The 24805-nt window shown below is 46.0% G+C and overlaps 1 protein-coding gene and 1 long non-coding RNA gene across 7 annotated transcripts in view; one reads left to right on the forward strand and one right to left on the reverse strand.

Annotated features, from left to right (window-relative positions):
- LOC138567454 (protein phosphatase inhibitor 2-like) overlaps positions 1–24805 on the reverse strand; it is a 2745435-nt gene that overhangs the window by 412650 nt on the left and 2307980 nt on the right. The window lies entirely within an intron of this gene.
- The window catches only part of LOC138567440 (uncharacterized), a 453021-nt gene that overhangs the window by 216214 nt on the left and 212002 nt on the right, over positions 1–24805 (forward strand). The window contains exons 6-8 of one of the 3 annotated variants that reach the window (XR_011302208.1): positions 15981–16074; positions 16175–16297; positions 16446–17050. The exons of the other annotated variants lie outside the window; for them this stretch is intronic. This is a non-coding gene — a long non-coding RNA (uncharacterized lncRNA). Of the gene's footprint in view, positions 1–15980; positions 16075–16174; positions 16298–16445; positions 17051–24805 lie in introns of those variants that run through there. 3 annotated transcript variants of the gene reach the window in all.

Raw genomic sequence — 24805 nt, forward strand, 5'->3', positions numbered from 1 at the left:
GGTTGCCGGTACAGGAGAAGCAAGTTGTAGGTGGACTGGGGGTTCTAGAGTCCAGAATAGGGGGCACACTGGGATAGTGCTGCCTGATGCCCAGAGTTTGCCAAGTTCCAACCAACTGAAGACACCATCAAGGGACACTGCAAATATGACATCTGTTCACTTTTCCATGGCTGAGAAAGTCCAGTGTTGCCGCCTGCAGAGAGGTACCTGACATTGGGTTTCCTGCCATTCCGAACCGAAGATCGAAGATCGAGTGTGAGGGTCCAATCTTGGTAGTGGCCGGCAGAAGTCCAGTGCTCCAGTCTAAATCACCAGACGCCATCCTGTTGTCTGTGCTGTGGCTGCAGCACCGGAGAACCGAATGGTTACCAACTGTGAAATATCGAAACCTGATACCCACTTCTGTAACTCCATCCATTGCCACTGAAAGTCATCGAAAATCAAAGGACTTTTCTCACCACCCAAGCCTTGCCGAGGTCGACAGTTAGTTTCAGCTTCGTGGGACATCCACAGCTGGCATAACAACCCGTCCAAGGAGACCACAGCGACAGACCTTCACTACTGCCTTTCAGACACTGATTGGATCCCTTCTCCTGCTCGATACCTATGTCCCAGTGACTCCTCCTTCAAGAGGTGGACCATTCTCGAGGGGCATTGTCAAGTAAAGCCGAGAAACCTCACTATTTCGCCTTCCAAGGCACCCAAGGGACTGTGACGAGGAAGAGCGTCTTCCATCCTCGGGGATCATCTAAGGGTCCCAGATTCATCTCGGATCCTGTTCTCCTGTGGCTTCCCAGGTACTTTGGGGGTGGTGGGATCTCTAGAAACAAAATCAGACAATTACTTAACATGTGAGGACTGGGCATTGTTTTAGACGCAAAGTGCAATTTACCGTTTTCTTACAGGTTGCCCAGGTGGGGGGGGGATCCTCACCCAGTATTGAATTTTTATTCTCAAAGAAAGTATTCTGCCAATGTTCTAAGTATTACCTGCATTTCTTCTTTAATATCTATGGCCTAGTAAGATCGTTGTCTCTGTCTTCCCTCTCTTCCCCCTCCCTTGCCCCGTAGCGCCTTGAAACATTTGTGAATAGGCGTGTTATAAATTGCATATCATATCATATGGGGTTAAACAGTGTCTAATAATGTCAATGCATTTTAATAACTGTCAGCAGTTGGTGCATTATAACTGAATCTAAGGGTAACTGTGGTACAACATAGAACTGTATATATTGAGTTAACTATTTGAGTCTTATCTATTTGCATATGTCCACCTGATTTGTTATCTTTTAATAAAAGAACTTTGTTAGCACATAATATGACGTGTGGACATTCCTTTGTGGGGGCGCTTAGGGTCTTGGGGATTCACTGTACCTAAGAACCAGCTGCCTGCATCACGTTGCTTGAGTCTCAGCCTTGGCTGCTCGTCCATTGCTACTAAATGATAGCCTTGGCTGATGTGCCTCTGTGTCTCTATCCCAACCATATATTGGGTAGTAGTATAGACACACCCGTCCAGTCTTTACAGCTTCTCCTAGAGGTGATGCACGCTCAGAGGTTTTAAAAGCTGCTCTTTGGGTTTTTGGCCATCTCCCTGACTAAGGGTCCTGGCTCATTAGCCCAGCATCCTGCTCAAACTCTCCTCCCCATCACATCGATATAAGGTCCATCCTAAAGCACCTACTTCTGCTTTCCTTCTGCCGCTATCTCTGTTTAATGACTCTTTGTATGCCTCCTCAATGCTCTGTCACATGTCACACACTCTAGAGTTGGGGTGCATGTGGCCCTCCCTATCCTCCCTCCAATCCAACTTCTTCGATATATATTTCTCATACTCCTTTCACCTACTTCTCTACCTTAATACCTACTCTCTTGGGTCGCTGTTGCGCGTCAGATAGATGAAGACATGAGACTCCATTGCTCCGTGATAGCTGATAGCTGCAGATATCCTAAGGTATAAATCATGTTCCTCGGCTGGAATTCGCAACAGAATCAGCATCCCCCGCTTTATTCCCGAAAAGAAACAGAGAAGGGAAACCGCGGAAAGACTGATTGACCGATAGGTGGGAAAGCAGGACAGCCGTCGCCATCTTGATATAGACCCCCAACGGCATCACCAGAGCCTGAAATCAAAGCGGTTCACTTTTGAGCAGACCCAACACCTAACCCCTCCCACCCCTTGGCCTAGTTGGGGCCCTCCAGGCGGGAGATCCACGCCCGCGCGTTGCTGCCGCACCAGGGCTAGAGCCCTGGCAGACAGCGGCCACTAGGCGCAGGAGAGCCGGCAGTGCGAGGACCCGGAGGCCCGGGAGAGATACCAGGGAGCCGGAATTCAAGGACACCGCCAGCTGCACAGTGTTGTAGACTTGCGTGAAGCTTGGAAAGGAGGCAGCAGCTGCAGCGGTGACCGAGCGCCACAACAAAGGGGTGGGGCGACGCTCCATAGCTGCAGCCATTGCCCGGCAAATTATCCCGAACACAGCAGGTGGGTGCAGGATTCAGGAAACCCCACATCCTCATAAACCTGGTGGTCAGCTCTATAATTTGCTCACTGGGGGATACCCAGGCACCGGTGGGACACTGTCACTGGGTGGTTGACTGCCAATTAAGCACAGTGGAGAGGGGGCAACAAGGTGAACCGGGCACTGAAACCAGCTTAAAGACTCTGCTGGGCCGGGCCTGCCGCCCACACTACATACCGGGTCTAAGCCCTCCCCAGAAAGCTTGTGGGTAGAAGAAGTGAACCTGAGCGCCCCACAAACTGGTAGGCCAACGCTCCATAACTGCAGCCACAGCCCGCCAAACCAGCCCGAACAGAGCAGGTGGGTGCAGGATTCAGTAAACCCCACATCCTCATAAACCTGGAGATCAGCCCTAATATTTGCACACTGGGGGATACCCAGGCATCGGTAGGACACGGTCACTGGGTGGTTGCTGGCCAATTAAGCACAGTGAAGAGGGGGCAACAAGGCGAACCGGGCACTGAAACAAGCTTAAACACTCTGCTGGGTCGGGCCTGCCGCCCACACTATACACCGAGTCTAAGCCCTCCCTAGGAAGCTCTTGGGTGGAAGAAGTGGGCCGGGGCACAAAAACTGCAGCTGTGCCTGGGTCAGCCCTGAAACTATCAGCATGGGTGGCAGGTGGGTCAAGGTGTGCAGAACCAGCACAACAACCAAAAGAAAGTGACACAAGAAAGTCGGGGAGTGAAGGGTGACTGCCAGTGACCGACCCCAGGCCTAACTGAGTGCAGGGCCATGGTTAAAGAAAAAGCAAAGAAGTTGGGGCTCCAGTGCAATATCGATCAGTACACAGTGGGTACTCTCCAGCCCCCCTCGAATCAGGCCACAGGGACGGTAGGCACGGAAGCTGAGTCGCAAAACTCTCAAATCTCCCTTCACGATATCATGGGAGCTATAGGGGAGTCCAGAACCTCTATGGAATAAAAAATTGCTGGCCTTTCAGCGGAAGTGTCCTTCCTCTGGAAAGATATGGGGAACGTGGCCTCGTGGGTTGGGGAAACAGAACAACGCATCAAGCGGATGGAGAAGCAGCTTGAAGTGGTCACTCAGAAGCTCACACTCCTGGAAAGTAGGGCGGAAAATAGCGAAAGGAGAGCAAGCTGCAGTAACATTTGTATCCTTGGGGTGCCGGAAAGGGAAGAGGGGCCCAGCATGGAGCTCTTCTTGAGCGAAGAAACTCTCCAAATCTGTTGCCGTGCAAAGGGCACACAGCATGTCGGCAGGCCGTTTTTCTCCAGGGGCCCCCCTCAAAGCATAAATGCATGGCTCATGAACTATCAGGACCGGGATGCCCTGCTGCAAATGGCACGCTACGGGACCCATCACATACAATGGCTACCGAATCGGATTCTTTCCGGACTACACTAGGGTGGTCCAAAAAGCAAGCCAATCTTATGACTCTGTCAAGAGAAATATGCACTCGCTGGGCATGAAGTATGCTCTTTTCTTTCCGGCGTAACTCAAAGTTTATCACGCAGGAACTGTGCACCTCTTCAACAATCCGAGTGAGGCGTTGGCATGGCTGGAGACGCACGTTCTGTCACCTCCTGGGCCTCAGCTGTCGGGCAGGCGGCCCAGGCGAGAGCTCGATCGGGCCCTCTCTCCAATCCTGTTTGAATCACAGACTGTAGATCAAACTGCTCCAATGGAGCCAGCGCTTGGGGCAGTGGGCAATGGATGACTTGGTGGCCGGCCCACGATCACACTTTTGCAGGGGGATTTTGGGATAATCGTTTATAACGGCTTGTAAGGAAGGCATGGTATCAACCAGTAAGACAGACACAAGTGATCACAGTTTGAGGGTGTTCATTGAACCTTAGGGGGGTGGGAAAAAAGGCCTGTCTAAACCTAAATCTAAGGATGGGTGCAAGCTATGACCATCAAAATAAAGATAACACAGTCCTAGTCGTGTCTTTGTTAAAATAAAAGGGCTTATACTAAAAAAAACTATTGCCAATCCCTACTTCTAAACAATAAATAGTGTGAGAATTAATGTAGATAACAAAAAGTGTTTCAAGGAACAGTGTGCTTCATACAGGCCAATATCTTTAATAAATAGAGAGGCCAGGATCCTTGCCCTTGTGCAGTCCTAGTAGTGTCTTTGTTAAAATAAAAGGGCTTATACTAAAAAAAACTATTGCCAATCCCTACTTCTAAACAATAAATAGTGTGAGAATTAATGTGGATAACAAAAAGTGTGTCAAGGAACAGTGTGCTTCATACAGGCCAATATCTTTAATAAATAGAGAGGCCAGGACCCTTGCCCTGGTGCAGTCCTAGTACTGTCTTTGTCAAAATAAAAGGGCTTATACTAAAAGAAAACTATTGCCAATCCCTACTTCTAAACAATAAATAGTGTGAGAATTAATGTAGGTAACAAAAAGTGTGTCAAGGAACAGTGTGCTTCATACAGGCCAATATCTTTAATAAATAGAGAGGCCAGGATCCTTGCCCTGGTGCTGGCTAATCGCCTGGAGGCGGTAATTGACTTTCTAGTGCATCTGGACCAGTGTGGGTTCATGCCCTCTAGATTCCATACCAGATGTATTGGCTCTCCTCGCAATAGACTTTGAGAAGGCGTTTGACTCCGTGAGGTGGGATGCTCTCTGGGAAATTATGGGTCACATGGAGTTTGGGGGGGAACTTCCTGGCCCGGGTCTGCCTACTATACACCTCCCCAGAGGCGACAATAAGAGTAAACAGAGTCACCTCCCGGGCCTTCACCCTAGGGCGAGACACATGGCAGTGATGCCACCTCTCACCGCTGTTGTTCACACTAGCAGTAGAGCTACTTGCGATACAGTTTAGGGTGATCCTGAAATGGGTGGGATTCAAATGGTCTTGCAGGGGGAGAGGACAGGGTCTCACTCTACACAGATAACCTCCTAATATACTTGAGAAACCCAAGAGTATCGGGCCCGGCGGTGACTGGTATATTGCAGGCATACCAAAGTTTTTGCAGGCTCAAATTAAATTGTCAGAAGTCAATCCTCTTCTTCTTGCAGGGGGGTGCAACAACGATCCTACAGGAATGCCCATGCACAATAGCGGCCTCAGGCTTCAAGTACCTGGGAATTCACCTCAGTCCATGCAGGACTGACTTCATACAGCTTAATCTCTGCCCGGTGGTGAATACGTTTGCGCAGGATATCTTGCCCTGGCAAACCCTCCCAATGACCTTACTGGGCAAAGCATCCCTTTTCACAATGCAAACACTACCCACATTTCTCTATGTCCTGCTAAATGCCCCACCCGGTTCCAAAGAAGGTCTTTGCAAAAATTGAAGGGTCTCTGTGGGTGCCTTTCTGGGGTGGGAAGCAACCAAGAGTGGCATTGAGGACATTGCAATGGTCAGTTTGGGAAGGTGGTATAGGTTTGCCTAACCTGTGCAGGTACTACTGGGCCGCACAGCTTGTTGTTGTGAACATCTGGCTACATGGGGACCCAATACTCCTTCACATTAGGACTGAACACAAAAGTATGATGGACAGGGAACCCAGACAGGTACTGTACGGGGGGACAAGGCTCAGAAGGGCTCTTCCCGAGTTGTTGCAGTACACCTGCCAGGTGTGGGAGGAGGCGCATCAGGATATCAGATGGGGTGGGAAACCGACTCTAGATCAGCCCATTTGGCATAATACGCACCTAATGGAACTGCTGAAGATGGGGCAATTTGGGAGTTGGGCTGTGAAGAGAATAAACGCCTTAGCAGATGTGGTGCATGAGGGGCGTCTCTGCTCGTTTGAGGAGTTGCAGGGGGAATATGGCCTGCCCGCCAGGGAAAGGTTTCATTATGTGCAAATAACTCATGCCATGAGCACCCAGTTTCCCTTTCTGGGAGAGGTCCCAAAGAGTTCTCTCCAGGAGGCTAATCTGTTCACGTCTGGTATCCCCTCTAAGGTCAAGTCCACATTATAACAGGTGCTTGTGGCATTTGGGGCCACAGACCTGGAGAAGTGGAACGGGATGTAGGGAGGTTATAAACAGAAGAATCGGTGGAGACACTGATGTTCCCAAGAGAAGTGCAAATAGCAGCTAGGTTGCGACTAATACCATTTAAGATCCTCCACAGGGTATACTACTCCTGATGCATGTCTCAGGTGCGGTAAGGAAGGCAGCAGTTTCTATCATATACTGTGGGACTGTCTACAGATACAAGTCTTTTGGGGGAAATGCATACACAAACTTCCCACTGTGATGGGTGCTCAGGTACCTCTGGAACCAAAACTGCCATCGCTGGGGATCTGGGAAGACACCGGGTTTATGAAACATGAGAAATCATTTCTGGCAATAACACTGGGGCTCGCCAGGAGACAGATTGTAGCATCCTGGGACTCGGCGGAGCACCCGAGAATAAGCCAATGGGCTGCGGAAGTGGACCGTTTCTCGTCCCTGGAGAGGAGAGTGTACTGGGCAATGGGCTGTCCCCAAACATTTTTGAAGGTATGGGGAGGTGGGTGGGTGAGGGCTGAGGGACTTGGGCAGTAAACATTGTCTTAACCCTGGACATTTAATCGGGTGATATGGATGCTGGTAACTTATGCTTGGTGTGCTGCCATGCCAACGCTGCTCTATGTAGTTAACTGTATTATGCTCAAGTCGTACCTATGCTTTTGGTTGTTTTGCTTTCTTCATGATAAAAACAATAAACAGATTGGTAAAAAAAAAAAAAGACCTGCTCTCTTGTCATACTCTTTCACACCTTTTCTATCTAGCTCCTCCGGGTCATACTCAATCCTCCAACCTCTTGTCTCCTTCTAACATCATGTACCCCTCCTATTGATATCGATATTTTATTTATATTGCAGTTTTGAATTTCAGATGTATTGGAACCTCACAAAAATGCAGCTTCAAGTTTGGCACCTGCGTTATATATATATATATATATATATATATATATATATATATATATATATATATATATATATATATATATATATATTCTTACTCTCAGTTTTCTCCTCCTCTCCCGTCTCCCTAATCCCTCTCTCTTCCCACCCTCCTTTACTTTATTCTATGCACTTATCTATCAGAATTGTCCCTGGACCGTATGACAGCAGAACATGTTTGTTCTCTCCCCCCCCCCTTTATTTGTCTCCCCCCTCTCCAGCACTATCTGAAATGTCATCAGGCCTAGTACGATAGTCGCTTGTTTTGTTCCTCTCCCTCCTTTCTCCTCCCTACTCCCTCACCTCTTGTTAATCTCCGGCTCTACCAGAAATGGCGTCAGGCCTAGTACGGTAGTCGCCTGTCCCTTCCTATCTGTGCTTTAGCTCTTGCACTATCTGAAATGTCGTTAGGCCAAGTACGATAGTTAATTTTACATTCTTGTTGTTCCTGGCTTGTAAGAATGTCATTGTATTTTCCCTTGTTCCCTCCCTTGCCGTGAAACGCTTTAAAAAACATTGGGCCTCATTACAGGTATGCAGGTAGCCATGCCGCTATCTGCGCATGGCTACCCCCATACCGGGTACCGGGTCCGGGTTCACGGAATGGGGAAGTACTGGGCCATTCTGACCTTGGAGGGCCCAGTAATTCCCCTTCCCGAAAACCCGTACCCAGTACATCCCCATTCCCATTCGAGTCCCCATAGGGCTCAATGGGAATGGGGAGGATGCAAACAACAGGCCCGTTAATGACGGGCCCGTTGTTTGCATCCTGGTCTGCTCACGAGACCCGCTAAGGACGCCAGATTTTACCAGGCGTCCTTAGCGGGTCCCGGGAGGAGACCTCGTAATGAGGCGGTGGAGGGTTAACAGGGCCGGCAGCTCTACCGCCTTCTCGTAATGGGGCGCATTGTGTATAGGCGCTATATAAATAAACTATCATATCATATATCGTGCTCGTACACAGGTGTTTCAGAGTGCGACAAGGCAAGGGAGGGTAACGAGGGAGAACAAAAAACAACGATCTTACTAGGCCCAGTGACATTGAGAATGTGCAAGTGCATGGGAGAGGAAAAAAGGGGAAAAGTGCATGGGGGAGAAATGGAAAGTGCAGAGCAAAGGAATACAGTTAAATACAGATAAATAAGAAATAAATAAATAATAACAAGCAATCAAACAGTGGTAGTGCAACCAGAAAGTTGCAAGTGCTGGGTTTGAGGCAACAGACAGAGTGAGTCTGGTAAGTGCAGAGAGAAAAAAGTGAGGGGGAATGTATGGTTACATATACAGACCCCAGTGCAAGGGTTTACCAGGAGGCAGTGCAGATGTGTGGCAACGTGAGCGGGTGCCTGGGCCCGGAAGTCAGAAGGTAGGCCAGGAGCACAGTGCCAAGAGAGAGCATATCAGCAGAGGAGAGGAGGAGCGAAGGTAGAAGCAAAGAGGAAGGTCTTGAGTGCTTCCGGAACTGGAGATGGTTTTCCTCAAGTTTCAGGGTGGCAGGGAGGCTGTTCCAGAGGGAGGCCCCAGCCGAAGACAAAGATCTACCTCCAGCTTGCTGCTTTGAGAAACAACTGACTCTGAGACAGTTAGAGGAACGAAGATCTTGAGAGGGAAGGTATTTACAAAGGGACAGCTGAAGGTATATTGGACCCAGGCCCCAGAAAGCCAAAAATAATTCAAAATGTGTTAGCCAGAATTCAACTTAAGAAATGACATACATTGGCACAGTAATACAAGTGCATTTGCTTCAAGTTGTTGAAAGGATACAAAGTCCTCTGTTTGATACTTAATCCCTTCCACCATAAAAGTTCCATATGCCTTCAAATAATGTAAAATGTGGGGCCCTCGCCATTCCCTTTGTTTTGCCACAAAGTATTTTCTACAATGATTCATATATTGTCAGTTTACTTTATTGTGTGACTTGTGCATTTTTAAAGTCATCTGTATCAAACAGAGCATTATTTGGCATCACCAAACCAAAACATTGACATATATTTGTACCAACTTGAGCTGGGAAGACACGTGGTCAAATACCTAAATTCCATACTAGGCTGAAATCCTGGCTTCACCATTCTGCAAAAGTGCAAATCGTTTAATATCACTGTGCTTAATATGCCAAAATATTCAGCCTCTACAAGTGAGTAAATTCACAGCATAGGTTATTCTAATGATTTACTAGGCTAGTGTTGCTATAGTGGCTCTTCATATTCGTCATACAAAGAGGCAGATGTTGTTTCCAAACCTGTATGTCACCCTGAGGATGCTGGTTACATTTTCAGTTGATGTTACTCCCTTGCTCTATCTCCTGCACCCTACCACTCCCTCAACTCAACTGAAAATGTGCCATGTAAAGGCAGCAAACTGCAATTTTGTACTGCAATGTCGTTTTTTAAGCCACACAATGTCCCATTTAATGGTATAGGGAGAGGTCTGTCTTACATAACGAGATGTTGGGACCACAAGCCCCTCCTCTGCAGCCTGCTGGTAGTTGTCAGGGTGTTCATGGAAGCAATTCTGGAGCACACTGAAGCTGAAATGGAGTAAAGGCATGGGGCATCATTGGTCAGCCCATGCAGGGGAGAGGAGGCATCAGCCATGCTTCATCCATGTTTGATTGTCGGAAGCAGCTGGCAGCTGGTAATGGGCCCTTGAGAGTCAGAGCAGCTTGACGATCGATGTTAGCAGTGCATAGTGCTTGGAAGGTTCTTTCCTCTGAAGACTGAAACTGCAAGTGAGTCGCATCGCTGTGTAAAGCTCTTCCTCCTTTCTCCTTCCTCCACAGCAGGGTCCATGCCCCGGTGAAAACAGGTGGGAAACAGTAGAAAATGCTGCACTAGCGCTTTGGTGGTGGTGCTTGAGATTATTACTTCTACTCCCACATTGCACTGACTGTACCGACAGTATATGGTGAGGTGCTAAACCAGCAACCACGTGGAGGGGGTTGGAGTAGCGCTCATCTCTCCATTTCTCTTGCTTTTTGTGGGGGTGGGTGCAGGGGTTGGGGGGCAGATGAGGCCAGCTCGGAGACACCGGTGACACTGCAGTTGTGTTAATTGCCTCATGCTTTATGATGGCTACATCCCAGCTATTCTGCTCCATCCCCCAAATATGTGTCTGACTATTTGTCTATTTGCCTGACCAACTCAAACAATTATAACTGCTAGGCCAACCGAAAAGAACAAAACTATTTAAGTAGCCAAGCCCATGCCTAATATTTTGTCCTGGCCACAGGCCCCAGAACATAAAAACCACACCATCTAGTGATGGGGGCAATGGGTCACTTGACTCACTTATGTCCCTTTGGGACCTATAAACACAGGGGCCCTCCTTTGGCGCCAGGCTCATATAGAGATGTGAGCAGGAACACTTTATTTCAGTGTAGGAGTGCGTTTACTTTATTTCAGTGCAGGAGTGCTTTTATTTTAAAAGAACTTTCCAGTGCTCCCTAGGCCTGGTCTTCATGTGCTGACTCATCGGGTGTGGCAGGGTGTGGCAGGCAGGCTGAACCTGGTGGGCGTAGCTTCAGAAGCTCAGCTATATAAGCTGCTCCATCCTTAAGGCTGGTGCTTCACGTTACTGTGCACTCGCGTGCTACGTGACGCTCACCGCTACTTGGACCAGTTTAGTTACCTTTGGAAACCAGGCGTTCTCCTGCATACTCACCTCCAGGAAACCAGTGCTTCATTGCTTAATCTGCAGACTCATCTCCTGACATCCAGTGACCTTGACCCCGACGCCGCAGCACCGCACTCCGCATCCACGAACTCGGACCCTGTGAAGAAGAAGAAAGACAAGGTTAGAACATCCGTCCTAGGGCTGCGCCGCATTTGAACCCTGCACGCCCCCTAGTTATCAATTTAGCAGCTACTGTACAGCTGCAGCTTCGTTCCTCATTCCCTCCGGCTGTCGCCTCGAGCTCCGCAGCTTCTGCCGGGCCGGCAACATCACCTGCAAGGGAAGAAAGCAAAAGAGCAAACATCAAAAGTGGAGCGGACAGCAATACAAGAAACCGAACTTTACAATACAACAAAAACAGACGAGGAAAGACAAAGGCAAACAGGAACACTTACCTGAAGTATAGTGGCTTAATCGCAGCAGGAATGGACTAGGAGGTGCAAGGGACCAGTGAAGGAACTCGGTCCAGATCATACAAGCAGCAGGACGAGTGCTCGCCAAACTAATCAACAGGAGCAGTCCCGAGCAGCATCACCTATTACCACCAGTCACCACATAAGCGCAGAGGGCGAAGTCGGACCCGAGCGACCTCGCCGCGGGAGGGCTGCAACCGTGGCCCAACACCTCCGCAGAGACTAGGTGAGCGTAACAGAACGTGAAACCTCTTTTAATCTCTGCCTGGGCGTTATGGAAACTACTGAAATGGACCAGTTGGCCCGATTACTGGGAGAGTTATGGGCTGAAGTTCATGCCTCAGGAAACTAATGCCCTAAGGAGGGATCTAATTGTGAATTGGGAGCGGACGGATGAACTAGCAAGGCAAATGCTCCAGGCACAGTCAGGCCAGATCCCACCGCCAGGTTATTCGCATCCTGCAATGCCTCCACAACCCACGCCAGTACACGTGGTTCTTCCAAGGGGGGTTCCCCTGGCCACACCAGAACGCTTCACAGGCGATTCTAATAAATACGCCATCTTTATAAATCAATGTCGCCTACATTTCTAGTGCAGACCTGGGGCATTCCTCAACGATCAAGCGAGAGTGGCATTTGTGCTCTCATATTTGGGAGGTAGTGCAGCCGACAGGTCAATATCCTTGGTAAACCAGGATGATCCTTTGCTTCAAGACTTCGGAGGTTTCCAGCGTGAAATGGAGAAACTATTTGCACATGTATAAAACAGGATACAAAAACGGAGCCCCTAGTTTTAAGAACCCAACTCCATGGTCAGGGGGTAGACCTACTTACATAAATACATAAAGGAGAAAGGTTTGATACAATTGAATCAATATCTCATTAGCCCACAACTCAAGGTGAATTCTTCTAATGCAGAACGCCCTGAAAGAATTGATGTACTGCACACCTCACTTTTAATTATAATAATCATATCAATTTATTAAAAGAAATTATTGCAAAAAAATATCTTCATCATAAAAGATTTTTTACACATTTAAAAATATTTTTTTACAATTTTTTATATAAAAACACACCTCCCACGCATAGACCCTTGAAACACATACAATAGAAGGAAATCACCTGTGTTAGTCATAAGTGCATCACATAGAACGTTTTATAACATACAACCAAGACCAAAAATAATAAGACATAAAATCCTCAACAAGTGTCTCTGAAAACACTATCCCAACAAGTTTGTGTTCTAATTGTCATCAATGACTGAACATTCTTCAGGGGAAGTCTTTAGAATGTGGATTCCTTCAACACCAATAATTCAAGGTCGAAAAAGAACTTCCTGTGAAAGATGTCACTGAAACCTAAAAATAGAAGTAAAAAAACCTTATTTGTGGCCATGAGAAAACTCCAAAGTAGAATATGCTCACTTTAAACTCTATATAGTCAAAACATGAGCCTCACAAATGGTGTCAACGTTCACCGATTTATGAATATAAAGAGACTATTTACCTATTAATGGTTTTGAGTCTCCTGCAACTTTCCTTCTTTCCGTTAGTTGCCTAGTGCTTGAGAATTCAAGTCTTCCCAGTACACATATTGCTCACAAATGGCATCAGAATCCAAATGTATCTGCACAAAAACCAAATCCACCACCACCTCTGTTACATCAAGGAAGTGTAGAAACGTACATATCTAACGCTCCAAGACACCTGATTTACAAATAAAAATACCTTAGTAGTTCACAATTTCATCCATGGCATCCATCCATTACTTGAAATAGAGCCAGGTACTGTCCATTAGTAGCCCCTAGTTCATAATTCTCTGCAAAAAGATATGAAATAAAATGTCATATTGCTATATCCAATCCACCATAGTCCAGCACTAAAACGATAGGACACCATGTATTTAAACAAGGAGAGTATACGCCTTCATACACTATAAGCCTTATAGAACCTAAATCTGTGTACACAATAAAGGCTGATGCCAAATAATGACCTTCGCCTCAGAAACATGGACGTACTCGTAGCCCGTAACTCTGACCTGTCAATGCTACATGCATATATACCACGATCGGTCGGCACGAAGTAAACCTGCTCTCTGAAAAATGTCTAAAAAACAAATACATAAATGCTCCTGCCTCGCAAATAAACGCTTACCTACAGCGTTAATCCTTGGTAGATAACAACGCGCTGCGTTGGTATTGCGGCTGCAATCCCATTCCAAAACAAAATAACACTATAACACAAAGGTAAAAAAAGGACTTTCACATTAGGTACCCACCCAAACCGTGGCGGGCAACATGATGGACTGGTTTAGTAGCCCAATGCTGTCATAGTAAAAGTACAACCTGGTATATCCTCAGCATATTACGGGGGCTAATATTAAGATATTTATGCCAATACATGTCTCAAATCTATTTGGTGTTGAACCAATCCACATAGTATTCAATTTAGAACTCGTAGCCCGTAACTATGACATCTCAATGCTACATGCTTATATCCCACGACCGGTCAGCACGATGTAAACCTGCTCTCTGAAAAATGTATACAAAATGAATACATAAATGCTCCTGCTTCGCACATGAACGCTTGCCTACAGCGTTAATCTTTAGTCGATCACAATGCCCTGCGTTGGTACTGCGGCTACAATCACATTCCCAAAACAATATAACACAAAGATAAATGACAGACTTTCACATTGGGCACTCACCCAAACCGTGGCGGGCGCCATGTTGGACTGGTTTAGTAGCCCAATGTAGTCATAGTGAAACTACAACCTGGTATGTCCTTGGTTAGACACTTTTCAGCGGTAAAATAACACCAACAAATGTCTCGAATCTAATTGGTGTTGAACCAATCCACATTGTATTCAATTTAGAACTTGAGCAGAATGTATATAAAGAATTTTTTTCTACGCATATAATGCAATACCATCAATTCATAATTGCACAGGGATACGAGTAGACTATTTCCATATTACAATGTAATCTTAATTTAGAGATAGATTGCAAAAAAAATCACAGTTGCACATGGTGCCAATTAATCCATTCATTTAGACCAACAATATGACTTTGAATCTTAAAAATCATTTTTTGCTCAAAGTTTGCTAATCTGCGGTCAGTGTCAATCTTATTAGTACCTCAAACCTTTTTCAAAATGATCCATTGGAAACTTTCATGGCTATGTTCATTTTCTACACAGTGTTTTAGCATTGGTGCAGTTAACACTTTATTCTTGATGCAACTCCGATGCTCTGTCATCCTGGTACGACATTTCCTGTTGGTTTTCCCGATGTATTTCAAACCGCAAGGACATGTGATCATATAAATGACATTTTCTGTATTGCAATTTGTCATCTCTCCTAGTACCCAATCAGTTTCTAAGCCAATATTAACATGAGTGATCTCCTTGGTGAATCTGCACATAGTACACTGGCCGCACGGAAAATGACCTTTTACAGTAGGAAGAACCCAAAGAGTGGTTTGGCGGGGCAAGGGTTTCTGTATCTCTGAGATATCATTTCTTACCAGCATGTTTTTAAGGTTCTGGCTTCTTTTAAATGCCACCAGTGGGGGTTGGGGGGTCATCTTTGTTATTGTAAACTTTCTTCCAAGTCTTGTTAACAATGCTTTTGATTTTGTATAATAAGTTCGAAAATGTATTCACAAATACAATCCCAGTTTCTTTTTGTCTGACTTGTCTCTTTTTTCCAATAGGGCCTCACGGTTGTTATTATAAACTCTTTTTGCTGATGTTCTAATAAGCTTATTAGGATAGCCTTTTTCAGTGAATCTGTTAATCAAAGTGTTGGCACTCTTGCAATAATCTTGTTTCAAGCTGCTGTTTCTCTTCAACCTGATGAATTGTCCAAATGGCAAATTGGATTTTATGTGATTGGTATGGTGGCTAGAATAGTCTAAAAGAGCATTCTTGTCAGTACTTTTACTGTATGGCCTCACTTTCAAAACACCCGCATTGTGAAAAATAGTGATGTCAAGAAAATTAATTTCTTCTTCTCCTATATCTTTGGTGAATTTGAGATATCTGTTTTGTGTGTTGAGCCAATCTACAAATGTAGCTGCTTCTTCTTTAGAGCCGTCCCAAATGATGAAAACATCATCTATATATCCCAACCATTTCCGTAGATGGATTTTAAAAGGGTCGTTTTCAGAATATACCACAGTTTTTTCAAAGAATTCAAAATATAGTTTGGTTAAATTTGGGGCCATGGCTGCCCCCATATCTGTGCCTTCCACTTGTTGGTAAAATCTCCCCTGAAATTGAAAAAAATTCTTGGTTAGTACAAATTCTGTGCACCACATAATGAAGGCAATACTCACTGGATGTCCATCATCTCTATTACGTAAAGTTTCTTCTACCACTTCTAGAGTGGCTCTCTGTGATATAACTGTGTAAAGAGATTGTATGTCTAGGCCTATCAGCAAGTTGAATCCTGGTGTGAATTTCAGGTTCTCAATTTTGTTGATAGCGTCCGTGGTCACCCTAAGGAAGCTGGACATCTTAAGGACGAAAGGTCTCAAATACAAGTCTGGATGCCATGGATGAAATTGTGAACTACTAAGGTATACTTTTTTTAAAATCAGGTGTCTTGGAGCGTTAGATATGCACGTTTCTACACTTCCTTGATGTAACAGAGGTGGTGGTGGATTTGGTTTTTTGCAGATACTTTTGGATTCCGATGCCATGTTGTGTGAGCAATATGTGTACTGGGAAGACTTGAATTCTCAAGCACTAGGCAACTAACAGAAAGAAGGAAAGTTGCAGGAGACTCAAAACCATTAATAGGTAAATAGTCTCTTTATATTCATAAATCGGTGAATGTTGACACCATTTGTGAGGCTCATGTTTTGACTATATAGAGTTTGAAGTGAGCATATTCTACTTTGGAGTTTTCTCATGGCCACAAATACGTTTTTTATACTTCTATTTTTAGGTTTCAGTTACATCTCTCACAGGAAGTTCTTTTTCGACCTTGAATTATTGGTGTTGAAGGAATCCACATTCTAAAGACTTCCCCTGAAGAATGTTCAGTCATTGATGACAATAAGAACAGAAACATGTTGGGATAGTGGTTTCAGGGACACTTGTTGAGGATTTTATGTCTTATTACTTTTGGTCTTGGTTGTATGTTATAAAACGTTCTATGTGATGCAGTTATGACTAACACAGGTGATTTCCTTCTATTGTATGTGTTTCAAGGGTCTATGCGTGGGAGGTGTGTTTTTATATACAAAATTGTAAAAAATCTTTTTAAAAGTGTAAAAAATCTTTTATGATGAAGATATTTTTAGCAATAATTTCTTTAAATAAATTGAATTGATTATTATAATTAAAGTTGAGGTGTGCAGTACATCCATTTTTTCAGGGTGTTCTGCATTAGAAGAATTCACCTTGAGTTGTGGGCCAATGAGATATTGATTCAATTGTATCAAACCTTTCTCCTTTATGTATTTATGAAACTATTTGCACAGCATACTCAAGGGCGGGCTCTGGACAATGAACTGTTATCACTACGGCAGGGTAATCAAGACCTATTAACATATATCGCTTCCTTCAATCGTCTGATAGCACAAACTAACTGGCCAGAGGAGAAAAGAACTACACTCTTTTACCGAGGCTTTCGAGGGGAACTTAAGGACGTATTAGCTCAAGTAGTAAATCCCCCGGAAAGATGTGCTGAATACATCGACCTGACAGTGCTGCTAGATCATAGATTGCAGGATCGGAAGATGGATCGGGCCAAGGCCAAGGGGCGGTTGGTCTACGTGCGACCCCGTGAGAATCAAACCAAATCACACGATCAGTCCGAGCCAATGCAAATCGGAGGCTTGCGGATCCCACTCACCAAGGCAGAAAGGGAGAAAAGGAGACAGCAGCAGCTTTGTTTGTACTGTGGTAAGGCAGGTCACTATCTCCGAGAATGCCTGGTGAAACCACCCAGGAAAGCAGTTGGAGCAACTGACAAGGGTGAAGAAGAAGAACAGGAATCTGGAACCTCCAAAGCCCAGCAAGCGTAGGGGTCCCTTGTCGAGAGGTGAAAAGGAACCTATACAGACCTCACATCTAGTCATCCCTGTGCTCCTGATAAACCACAAGCAACCGTCAAAACTACATGCCTTGGAGGCATACATTGACAGTGGGGATGTGGGAAATGACATGGACCAAGATCTGGCTACCCGGATAGGCCTTTCTCTCCGACAGAAGGGGGTTTTGGAAAACGTCAAAGCAGTTGATAGATCTCAGCTATCATCCGGCCCAGTGATGCAATACACAGAGAAGCTCACACTTCTGTGTCAGGACGGTCACCAAGAGGACATCACCTTCAATCTCATCGGCGCTCCTCAGTTCCAGATGATATTGGGAATGCCCTGGCTGGAGTTTCACAATCCCAGGATTGACTGGCGTAAACGAGTTCTGACCTTTACCCAAGACTGCGCCGACATATGTTACAGCAAAGGATTCTCATTAAAAGGTCTTACCAACCCAGGTTCGTCGAAGAAAGAAACCATACTGGGCCTCACTAATTCACTACAACCTGAATACCTGGATTACCAAGATGTCTTTTAAAAAGAGCAAGCGAACACCCTACCTCCGCACAGACTGTATGACTGCCAAATTGGTCTGGTACCTGGAGCTCAAGTTCCCTGCAGCCGGATTTACGACCTAATAGAACAGGAAAACCAGCATCTAAAAACCTATCTTGATCAGTATCTGGCAAATGGCTTCATTCGTCCGTCCGAGTCCCCAGCATCCTTGCCCCTCTTTTTTGTGCCTAAAAGGAAGGAGACCTGAGAACCTGCATTGACTACAGAGCACTTAACCAGATCACGGTAAAAAAAACAGTATCCGTTACCGCTTATCCCAGAGCTCTCGGATCAAGTCAAAAACACTCAGATATATACAAAACTAGACTTACGAGGGGCCTACCATCTAGTAAGAGTCAAAAAAGGAGACGAGTGGAAGACGGCCTTTCAAATGATATATGGCCTTTTTGATTATCAGGTTATGCCCTTTGGACTATGTAATGCCCCGGCAGCGTTCCAATTTTTCATGAATGATGTGCTCCGCGAATTGTTGGACGTCTGCGCTCTTGTCTATTTTGATGACATTCTTATCTATTCGACCACCAAGGAGCACCACGTCAACCATGTTTGGGCAGTTTTGGTGAAACTGCGGCAACACTGGCTATATGCCAAATTGGAGAAATGCTTCTTTCATGTGACAGCGGTAGAATTCCTCGGCTTTATTCTCACACCACGGGGCGTATGCATGGACAAGTGCAAGGTAGATGCTATCCTTAACTGGCCCTCACCGACATCTATAAAGGGAGTACAAAGTATACTCGGGTTCGCCAACTTTTATCGCCGGTTCATTCCCGGGTTCTCCCAGATTGTCCATCCAATCACTTCTTTACTACCGAAAAATAAACAATTTAATTGGTCCACAGAGGCAGAGAAAGCCTTTCAGGAGCTAAAACAAGCATTTACCACGGCACCAATTCTACGGCATCCTCGACCATAACTACTATACTTGGTTGAAACTGATGCTTCCAACATAGCAATGGGAGCAGTCCTGTCACAATGAGACCCCAAAACAGGTCAGCTGCATCCCGTGGCATTCGTGCAACGTTTCAGCCCCTGAATTGAATTATGCAATCACTGATAAAGAACTGTGGCAATTAAGGCAGTGTTTAAAGCCTGGAGACATTATCTTCTTGGAGCTAGAAATTGGACCTCATCACAAGTTTGGCTGTAACGCCGGCGCTAATAGCGCTGGCGCTATCTGCCCTACCGCCAAACCCACCGGCGCTATTAGCGCCGGATCACGGGTTTGGCGGATTTGGAAATCCCCATTCCCCATTGAGACCATTCGGGAATGCCCCATTTCCCATTGGGCTCAATGGGGGAATTTCGCGCTCATACCGCCGGCGGATTTCCCGCCGGCGGTATGAGCGCGTATTTTCGGCGGATTTCCCCCCAGCTCAGAGCTGGGGAGAAATCCGCCAAGGCCATGATCTGGCGGACCCTTAAATGAGGCGGTTATAGCTCTACTGCCGCTTTTAAAGGTTACCGCCAGACTCGTGATGAGGCCCATACAGTCTCCATCATCACGGATCATCGCAATCTACAATATCTGAAGACCGCTAAAGCGCAATAATCACGCTAACTCTGCTGGGCTCTCTTCTTTGAGGAATATGACTTCGTCATCACCTATAGACCCAGAGTACGCAATGGAAAAGCGGGCGCCCTGTCCCGCATGAGTGAGGAAGAAGAGGCATTCACTACACCAGACCCCGTGGCGATCATCCCTGAAGGACGAATCCAAGGCATGATTGCCGCAACCACCACTCTAGACAACTTAAAATCTGACCTGCAACACTTGATGAGTCCACCAGCGCAACAGGAATGGCTAGGGAAGGGAGACCGGTATACTATCATGGACAACCTACCATACTACCAAGGACGATTGTACATCCCGGATAAGAAATTACAGAATCAAATCATCCCAAACTTTCACGATTCATTAGTAGAAGGGCATCCGGGAATAGCCAAAACCCAAGCTAAAATAAAGAAAATTACTGGTTGCCAACTTGGCGAAAGGACATTATCCAGGTCATCGCAACCTGTGGCACCTGTGCACAACACAAGTCCCAAAAACCAAGTCCCGCAGGTCTGCTACGTCCTTTAGAAGTACCCCCAGCACCCTGGCATACGCTATCAGTGGATTTTATTACAGACCTTCCCTCCTGTAACGGATACAATACCATCTTAGTCGTCGTAGATTTGTTTTCCAAAATGGCCCACTTTATTCTCCTGAAAGGTCTCCCAACTGCTTCTACTCTGGCTACCGTGTATTTGGAACACATTGTCTGGCTACACGCGTTCTCCATCAATATTGATATCAGACAGAGGGACTCAGTTTGTCTCTGGATTCTGGAAAAGGTGTATAATTGCCAAAATCGACCTCCGGTTATCTACAAGCCATCACCCCCAAACCGATGGGCAGACCGAACGGACTAACCAGACCTTCGAGCAATACATAAGGTGTATCCTGCAAAAAACCGAGGATACCTGGAAGGACATACTTTGGTTAGCAGAATACGCATATAACAACCCCATTCACACCAAAAAGCCCATTCCACATAGTGTACGGTTGACATCCATGGACATCCGTTTTAGACCCACTCGAACCAATAGAAATGCCTGCTGTAACAACCTTACACAAAACCATCACCCAGGTTTTTAATGAAGCGGCAGAGCATCTTGCCAGAGCCAAAGAGAAACAGAAGCAGTTTGCGGATCAACACCGAAGGGAAGCTCCCGACTACCAAGTCGGAGACAAGGTTTGGTTAGCATCCAAAAACATCCCCCTGAAAGGACCACAGGCGTTCCGTCCCAGATATCTGGGACCCTACACCATCAAGGCTGTGATCAACCCTGAGGCCATGAAATTAGAATTACTGGCCCACATGCGGATCCACCCAGTGTTTCACGTCTCCCTCCTAAAACCATTGAGCCCAGGTACGCGGATCGATACTCCACCGGATCCCAAAATAGTTGAAGGGGAACCAGAATATGAAGTTAAAATGACCCTAAACGCTAAGATGGTCCGGTCCAAGTTATACTACCTTATAGACTGGAAAGGTTATGAACCCCAAGATCGGACCTGGGAACTCAGTGAGCATGTCCACGCTCCACGATTAATCAGGCAGTTCCACCACAATAACCCCACTAAACCAGGGGCAGGGGGGAAACCACCCATGAGAGGGGCCTTGAGAGGGAGTGCTGTCATGGCCACAGGCCCCAGAACACAAAAACCACACCATTTAGTGACGGGGCAATGGGTCACTTGACTCACTTATGTCCCTTTGGGACCTATAAACACAGGAGCACTGGCTGGACTCAGTCCTGGCACCTCTGGTGCCAGGCTCATATAGAGATGTGAGCAGGAACACTTTATTTCAGTGCAGGAGTGCTTTTACTTTATTTCAGTGCAGGAGTGCTTTTATTTTACAAGAACTTTCCAGGAGCTGAAAGCCTTTATTCCAGAGAACATCCTCATGTGCTGACTCATCGGGTATGGCTCCCTAGGCCTGGTCTTCATGTGCTGACTCATTCGGGGTGGCAGGGTGTGGCAGGCAGACTGGACCTGGTGGGCGTGGCTTCAGAAGCTCAGCTATATAAACTGCTCCATCCTTAAGGCCAGTGCTTCGCGTTTCTGTGCACTCGTGTGCAACGTGACGCTCACCGCTACTTGGACCAGTTTACTTACCTTTGGAAACCAGGCGTTCTCCTGCATACTCACCTCCAGGAAACCGGTGCTTCATCGCTTCATCTGCAGACTCATCTCCTGACATCCAGTGATCTTGATCCCGACATTGCAGCACTGCACTCCGCATCCACGAACTCGAACCCTGTGAAGAAGAAGAAAGACAAGGTTAGAAAATCCTTCCTAGGGCCGCGCCGCATTTGAACCCCACGCGCCCCATAGTTAACAACTTACCAGCTACTGTACCACTGCAGCTATGTTCCTCATTCCCTCCGGCTGTTGCCTCGAGCTCCGCAGCTTCTGCAGGGCCGGCAACATCACCTGCAAGGGAAGAAAGCAAAAGAGCAAACATCAAAAGTGGAACGAACGGCAAAGTCGGACCCGAGCGACCTCACCCCCGGGAGGGCTGCAACCATGCCCCAATGCCTCCGCAGAGACCAGGTGAGCATAACATATTTCTGTTGATGGGCTGGTGCTCAAATTAAGAAGTGGGAAAATGATGGGAAACATTATTTAAAAATCAAGCAAAGCCCATTTAAATGGATAAAACCTCAAAAAATTAGAGGAGTCCCCACAAAAGTCAGCATTAAGCATATGAGCACTGGGCGCTCATTTCCATTGAGTCGAGAGCATGCCTTGCCTAAATCTGAATCTAAAGAGGCTCTGAGCAGGGCAGGGTCGACTCTGTTGCACCCAATATAGCGATGGGTTCCTCACAGCCAGAAAGAAGTAATGATACCATTGTTTTCAGGTGTCGTGGAAGGCAGCAATTTCAATCTGGACTGCACCAATACCACTGCTCCAGCCCCCCATTCGGAAAGCGCATATAGACTGGTGCTGCAGAGGGCGAGGGCGAGGGTGAGGGCGTGAAGACACCTATGGAGGTCACTAATGGAAACGGCAATCATTTACTATTAGAGCCTAGCTTTAACAGCATAAATCTTCAAACTTCTCATACCACACTTCTTCTGCCTCAAATACCACAAGCATCTATCTTTGAAACAGAGAAGGTAGATGGAGATCAACATCGGAATCACACCGCTAGCAGTGGTCAAATCATACCCCCAGATCCACTTTGCATAGTAAATCTGTCCTCACATCCCATTGAGTCCTTTAGCTCTGTTGAAGAGTTTTTGTCTCTGGTTGGTTCTAAGCTAATTAAAGAGAAAAGTGCCATATACTAAGATGATATTCGTCCTGAGGTCCCCCACAATTAAACAAGATCCGATGATCAACAGCTATGGCTGTAGAATGGACAAACTACTGGATTCCTTTTCCCAGCAACTGAAACTCACTAGTTCAACGGGGAGATGGTCATCGCCAAATGTGAACAACAGTTTTGGTTTCAGGCACAAAAGATACTTTAGCAGCAAAACCATCAGCACAATTACCAAAATATGTAATTGCAAATGGTCAACTGCCCCCACAACAGATAACGAGTAATCAATCTGAAAATTCTAATTCTAATAAGTATCTGTTTATGGTTCTGGGTCTGGTAGTCGAACCTTTGGTCCCTTCGGTAGGTCCAGGTTACACACAAGGGGCCAATAGCTCAAAATGAACTCATTTGCAATCTGATCAAGCCGTTCATAATTCAACAATCATAGGCACAGCTCTAAGATCAGATGTAGTTAAAATCCAGCAGCCCTTGAGAGGGCCAGCACCCTTGTCAAGTTGCTGCTGTAATTGTAACGGCATGCCTTTTTCAAAATATACTGAGAGTAGTGCTAAAACCTCTCAAGAACAGTTGACAACAATGGGATTTTCAAGAGACATTAGAGATTATGAGGACTGGCTTTTCAAAGATGGAGCCTATAAGTAAAGATGTTCTGGAAGCTGTAGGACTCATTGGAGAGGAGCGTATTCAAGACCACATTTTATTAGAGAAACCTCTGGACATAATCAATGACTTAGTAACTCAAGGTAGGCCTAGCTATGATACAACTTCCCTTCATGGATGCCCTCAAGGAAGATCAGAGTTCACTATGAGGTGTCCAAATGCTCACGTTGTAACTGTGCCATCCTGTTCTGACAAAAGGAAAATGTCAGCACAGGAGGAACTTGGCCTTCTATCAATAAGAACGGAGCGAGAAGCAATAGCTATGGGACCCTCAGAGCACCCTGCTGACCTGATGGTCAACAGGAATATAAGGAACTTGCGAATTTTTCAGTCAGTGCAAGTATCGCAGGCCTCCTGTTATGATAATTCAAAAATAAATCAATTGGTATCGAGACGGTCACTGCAAGGGCCTTTACAGATCTCTGATTTAAAACCTCATCATGGTCTTTCAAAGCAAAACTTCATTATTTCAGTGTCCTGTCCTGTACAGGTGGGCCACCTAGAAGGTTGGACGAAAAAGTACCTAATTTGCACATTTAAAGGTTCTTTTCATGGAAAGAAGAGCGCATATAGACTGGACAAGGTGCTAAGGGATAACTATTTGTATTTGTATTTGTTTTATTTATAAAGCGCAGCCAGGCCCGGGGGCATAAGGGCGCGTAAGGTAGAGCTGGTTACAGGGGAGCAGTTAAGCAGAGTTACGTTACAGTTACAGGAAGGTTACAGTTACATAAATGTGCAATCAAAACAATACAGTCAGCCAAGTTCCATAATAGTTACAGGTAGGAACTGGCATAATAAGCAAGTCCATACGCAGAGATATTAATTCCAAGTGATTGGCCAATGTCCGTTAGGTTAAGGTTAGGCTGTCAGGAGTCCGTGTTATGGAGCCAACACTTCGTGCTATGTTTGAACCGGTTGAATGAAGGTTCTGCACGTAGATGTGGGGGGATGGTGTTCCATAATTTGGATGCTTATACTGGGAAGCTAGCTCCGCCCGAGTTGTGGAGTTTAAATCTCTGTATGGTCAAGGTGTTAGTTTGGGCTACTCTAAGAGGTCTCAAGGCGGAGTGTGGTGTGAAATGGTTAGTGAGGTATGCTGGAGCAAGGTTAGCCCTAACTTTGTGTGTGAGGGCAAGCGTTTTCAGGGATATTCTATGCTTGACAGGGAGCCAGCGTAGGTT

The sequence above is a fragment of the Ambystoma mexicanum genome, chromosome 1p (assembly GCF_040938575.1).
Source record: "Ambystoma mexicanum isolate Mex_15411 chromosome 1p, UKY_AmexF1_1, whole genome shotgun sequence".
In the NCBI taxonomy this organism is placed as follows: Eukaryota; Metazoa; Chordata; class Amphibia; order Caudata; family Ambystomatidae; genus Ambystoma; species Ambystoma mexicanum.